The following is a 6,000-nucleotide window of genomic DNA, read 5'->3' on the forward strand; positions in this document are numbered from 1 at the left end:
GCGGAAGGATCACCCTCTTCGGGTGAAGGATCACCCTCTTTGTGTGGAGGATCAGGTGGCCAATCAACCTCGACACCAGTGTCTCGGAAAACAATACCGAGAGCGTGTGTCAAATCTGCAGCAAAACGACGGTGAATGTCGTGCATGGCCTCCATACTCCTAGTCACTCGCCTGTACTGCTCATTACCAACACCAGTCCTATCAACTACCTGCTGCACATGAGAAGAACCCTATATATGCACGGGAGGATCCGTACGGCCACTTTCTACATCATCAAAAATATATTCCAACCCCTTATCATGGGGTGCACTTAAGAATACATAACTCAAGTGATCTGGCAGTGGGTTGAACTCAAGTGTGGGAGCTTCTTCAATCGACGGTTCGAGATTCTCCTGAGAAATTTTCAGCTCTGCTAACCCAAGAGAATCGAATGGCATATCCAACTTCCTCTTTCACGGAGATGCATTCAAAACCTACAATTGCTCTGCTCCTTCTTCATCTTCAATAACTGATTCCCTTATTAAGGATATTTCTAAGGTATCCGACTTTTGAAATTGCTCAAACTCCGAATTCACGACAGAGTCGACCCGCTCTACTTTAAAGCACTGATTTTTTTCTGTGGGTAACTTTATTGCCTTGAACATATTAAAAGTTACCTTTTGATCTTGAACCTTCATCGTAAGCTCTCCTTTTTGCACATCGATCATAGTTCGGCCTGTAGTCAAGAATGGTCTTCCCAAGATAATGGGAATCTTCTTATCTTCCTCAAAGTCCAGAATTACAAAATCAGCATGAAAGATGAGTGTGTCCACCTTAACCAAGACATCCTCCACTAATCCTCACGGATAAGCGATGGAACGATCAGCTAGTTGCAATGACATGTATGTCAGTTTCGGATCAGGTAGACCAAGCTTCTTGAAGATAGATAAGGGCATCATATTGATGCTAGCTCCCAAATCACATAAACACTTGTCCAACAACAAGTTTCTGATGGTGCAAGGAATAGTGAAGCTTTCAGGATCCTTAAGCTTCGGAGGCAACTTCTGTTGCAACACAGCACGGCATTCCTCCGTAAGAGCAATGGTCTCTAAGTCATCGAGCTTCACTTTCCGAGAGAGAATACCTTTCATAATTTCGCATAGTTAGGCATCTGTTCAAGAGCTTCAGCGAAAGGTATGTTGATATGAAGTTTCTTGAACACCTCCAGAAACTTAGCAAATTGCTTATCCAACTTCTTCTTCTACAGCCTCTTAGGAAAAGGAGGTGGAGGATATACATGTTTCTCCCCTGTATTACCCTAAGGAGGAGTGTGTTCCATAATTTTCTTCCTTGATTCCACCTCGGCATCCTTCTGCACCACTTTTTCAGCTACAAGCTCATTTTCTTGATTTGGCAAAGGTGCAGATGCACCTGCATTCTGGATAGAGTTTTCACTTTTCAGACTCTTCGTCTTACTGAATTTGGGGGCTTGCGACCTTTTCGGATCTCAAGGTGATGGCGTTCACCTAATCGTTAACTTCCCTCTTGCCTGGATTGGCTTCTGTATGGTCGATTCAATAAGGCTGTTATTCCCAGTGAACTAACAATGAGATTTACAGAAGGGGGGTTGAATGTAAATCTCAAAACTTTTTCAAGTTTTGAGCAGTTTCTGGGCTATTGTGTTTTGATGAAAAAGTGTGTGTGAATTGCTTTCAGCTAATGCAGACAAATATATATTCAAACACAAATATAAAGAATACAATAGACTTAAAAACTTTTCTGGTGGATTTGTTGTTCCACCAGAGATGTGTTATTTCAGAAAATCTGTGATTCAAAGAATTAAATCACAGATGCGTCCTAGTACAAACTAGATGATTTTCTCTCTGGATTTTTCTAAACAGCTCTGGAAAATTCTCTTTCTAATTACTAGCTGCTACTTGGTTTATATATCACCAAGTTTACAAGTGAAGACAAAACTGTAAAATACAATTAAAAGATTCTTCACATGTTTCTTCTTCATTTCTCTATCCAATGCAATTTAGGTTTAGCTATGAATCTTTGAATACTTCCTTGTTTGCACCAGAATGGAAATGCTGCATTTTCTTGATTCCTCCTGGAGGCTGCCACATTCCAGTTTGTCTCTGTCAACCCATGTGCCTCTGTCAGCTTATGAATTGTCACTATCAACTGCTATTGAACTAAGCATCCGTTGAAGCTTTCATCCGTTGATGCTTTATCCGTTGAAGCTTTATCCGTTGATGTTTTATCCGTTGATGCTTTAGCAGTTGAAACTTTATCCGTTGAAGCACTCATCCGTTGATGGATGTTATCCGTTGAAGCTTTAGAGACATCCGTTGAAGCTTTGTTTCTCATCCATTGAAGGCCTTTAATATCAGTTGATACTACTTCACTTATACAAAATTACAAGGCATGAAATATTTACAATTAGCCCTCCTATTTGCATATCCGCTAGTAGTCAACATGACTGATAATTTCCCACAACATTTAAGAATTACAACTTAAATACAGAGAATGAAATGTGCTACAATACTAAACTTATTTCTAAGTAAAGCTACTCCTTCAACGGATAGCCAAAATGGTCTTATCCGTTGAGGCTACAAACACTAGATTTCTACTTAAGTGTTTTGTTTAACTTATCATCAAACTAATACACATATTCCTAACAATCTCCCCCTATTTATGTCTACTAGAACTGTAGTCATAAATTTGGGTTTAACTTGATGATAACAAAATACTTAACAAACATATGAACTGAAATAAAGTAGAAATTCAAAAGTGCTGCAAAAGTGTGTATACTGAGATAGAATTGAAGAATTACATTGTTTCCAAGGGTGCTCCTTTAGCCTGAGCAGATTAATTTCTTTTCCTTTGATCCCTTATTTTCTTTCCTAGCCTCCTGTCATTCTCCTCTATTTGGAGTTGGAGTTGTCTGTAGAACTCAGCTTCATCTTCTTCATTGATGTCCAACTTAGATTGCATATCCTTGAGAGTTTTATTACTGGCAATCTTGAGCTGATCTTGAAGTCTGAAAAATCTTCTGACTCCTTTATTGTCTCTGAACTCCATCAACCAATGAGGTGATTTATGAACTGTAATTCCTCTCTCTTGGATGAGTAATGTTCTAGGCAAGGCATTGGGCTCCCACCAAGTTTTCCTTATGCTGGCAATCTTGTTGAGAATCTCAGATTTGGCAGTCCTGGTAAAGCCAGAATCCCTTTTTATGGCTGAGTAGACTCTAACCAAGGTAGAATAGCCTTCATTCAGAATCCTGTAGAGAGGCCAAGTCCTTTCCCCACTTCCTTTATATTTGAACACTAGTCTTTCGGGAAGCTGTCTATAGGCATCTATTCCCCTTACTTCCTCCAGCTCATCCAGATAGAGTTCAATGTCTGAAAATTCCTTTATGTCACAAATGTGAACATAATCATCCTTTGAGGCTTGTGGCTTAGGCTTAGGCTTCTGAGTGAATTTGATTGAGGTTAGAGGAGGTGTTGATTTGATTTTCCTTTTCTGTTTCTTTGATGGTGGAGAAGTGGTTAAGAAGGTGGGCAATTTGATGGTGTCCCAATCAATTGGTTCCTCCTTAGGAGTGATTGTTTCACCATGGATGTTTATGAAGGGGTTAGGCACAATGGGTTCAGGAATAGAAGGTAGTGGTTTGGATTTTGATTGGGTTTCTTCAGTTTCATCTACCATCTTCCTTTTTGCATTGGCCTTCTTTCTGTTCCCTTTCTGCCATTCCTTTCTTTCCTTACTTCTTTCTTCTACATCATCACTAATCATGTCCCCCATACCTACATCTTCACTCTTGTCTTCAATTTCTTTCTTTTCTTCAGCTTGACTTGATTTTAGCTGTTTTTCAAGCTTTGCTTGTGCTCTTTTTTCAGCCTTTAGCTTTTTAGCTTCTTCCTTTAACCTTCTGGCTTCTTCCCTCTTGGCTATTGAGAATTTGGGATATCCTTGTATCACACAGATACTCTTTCCCTCTCTAAAGATAATGGTCATGTTCATCCTTTCAACCACATCCTTGGTCTCCTTGTGCTTCATGATATTACCACCCAAAACCTTGTCTTCATCAGGCTTTGGAAGAGGAAAGTCCACTTCTTTCAACTGAGCAAGGCTTAGAGGGTTCTTTGTAGAGTCCTTATTGGATCCGTTGTTGGGCTTGAGAACCATATGTTTCAGATTCTTGGAAGAAGTCTCTCCAACCTTATTCCTCCTTACTGGCTTGAGCTCCATAATGATTGGCTCCACCTTTGTGCTATGCTTCACAGATTTTGATTTAGAAGTTGTAGAACCAAAGATTTGTTGCATCCTTTCATCAATTTTCTTCCTTTGCTCTTTGACTTTCATCTCAGCTGCTGCTATCTGGATTAGATCAATTCCATCAAGCTTTCCTTTGATTTGAAGGGTTGGAGAAGTGGTGATGGCAGGAACTAGCACTTTAGATATTTGAACTGTTGTTGATGGCTCTCATTCCCCTTCCCTTTTATTCTCCCCCTTTTTGTTATCATCAAGGACAGGGGTCAAGCCTTGTGCTTTTGCCAGCTGTAATAGTAGATTTGTCTGAGATTGTTGATTTTGAAGAATGGTGACCACAAAGTCTTCAATGATTTAAACTCTGTCTTCCAACTTGGCCAGCCTCTTGTCAGCATCAAATTCTCTCCTCAATCTCAGCAACAAATCTTGCATAGTACCATAAGACATAACTAAATCCAACTTCTCAGAATTGTAGGATTTCAGATCAGCAATATCCTTTTTGAGTTCATCTACACTTAAATTATGTCTGATATGCTGCAACTGCAAGAGATGCAGAGAGTCTAGATGAGCCTAAAGAATAGCCTTTGTACCAGCATCTGTAGTCTCCTGAAGGGCCTTTTGAATAGCCATTACTTGCCTAACCACAGCTACACCAAACTGTCCTGGTGTAAATTTCTTTGTCCATGCCCATTCAGGTAAATCTGGAACAGAACTTGGGTCTGCATCTTCCCCCTAAGTTCATGCTCCCATCCAAAGAATTAGAGTCATCATCATTAGAATTTACTTCAAATTCTTCAGATGGCTCACCAGCTTGAGAAGGCATCTTATTAACAGCAACGTTATCTCTTTGAAGAGATTCTGAAGTGTGCACTATGTTCAAAGTCTGCTCTGCCTCCACATTGCCCTGAGCAGCCAACAGTTGATAGGCTGAAACAGGATGAGTAAGAGTGTCAGCATCCAAGGAAATGTTATCAATTTCAGCTTTGTAATGTTGCTGAAATTGTCTTTCCTTTTCAGCATCATACCAATCATTGACTCACTAGCAATGGCTGGATCCACCCTTATAGCTTCTGTACCTGCTTTTCTCTCATTTTCTCTATATTCTTGCATCAGGGGCTCCCCCTGGCTCACACACACCCTCACACCCTCACCCTCACCTACTAAGGTGGCACTCCCCTCACTTACTTTTGCCATGCTGGAAAAAATAGCATGCATATTTTGACTCTCAGCCTCTCCTTTTGCCTGGGAGTAACCCAGCCTCTCACTCAAATTATCACTCCCTTCCCTCAATCCTAGAAGTGATTGTACAGTAACCATGTCTTCTACACTTGGAATTGAATCAGTTCTATGTGTAGAGACCATCAACGGATAGGGAGTATCCGTTGAAGTGGAAACTGATGATATCAACGGATAACTGCTGTTAAGCTCATCCGTCGAAGAACAACCACTTGTCAACGGATGAGAGATATCCGTTGAAGAAGGAAAAGATGTAGATATTGAAAGTGATATAATTGTTGAATCTGTGTGAATTGATTTTAAGTGAGGTGACACAGATTCTTCAACTAAGTCTGAAAGAATTGGCTGATGATCCAACAAGTCATCTAACAGATGATGATCACCAGGATTTGAGTGGGGCTCCTCCCTGAGTTTTAAAGAGGGAGAATCAGGAATTGATGTGAATATCATATCCAGATCCAGAGATGGTGATGGAGAATTTGGTGATTGTTGTGTGTCTATTAG

Source organism: Apium graveolens, chromosome 7 (assembly GCF_009905375.1).
Source record: "Apium graveolens cultivar Ventura chromosome 7, ASM990537v1, whole genome shotgun sequence".
NCBI classification, from domain to species: Eukaryota; Viridiplantae; Streptophyta; class Magnoliopsida; order Apiales; family Apiaceae; genus Apium; species Apium graveolens.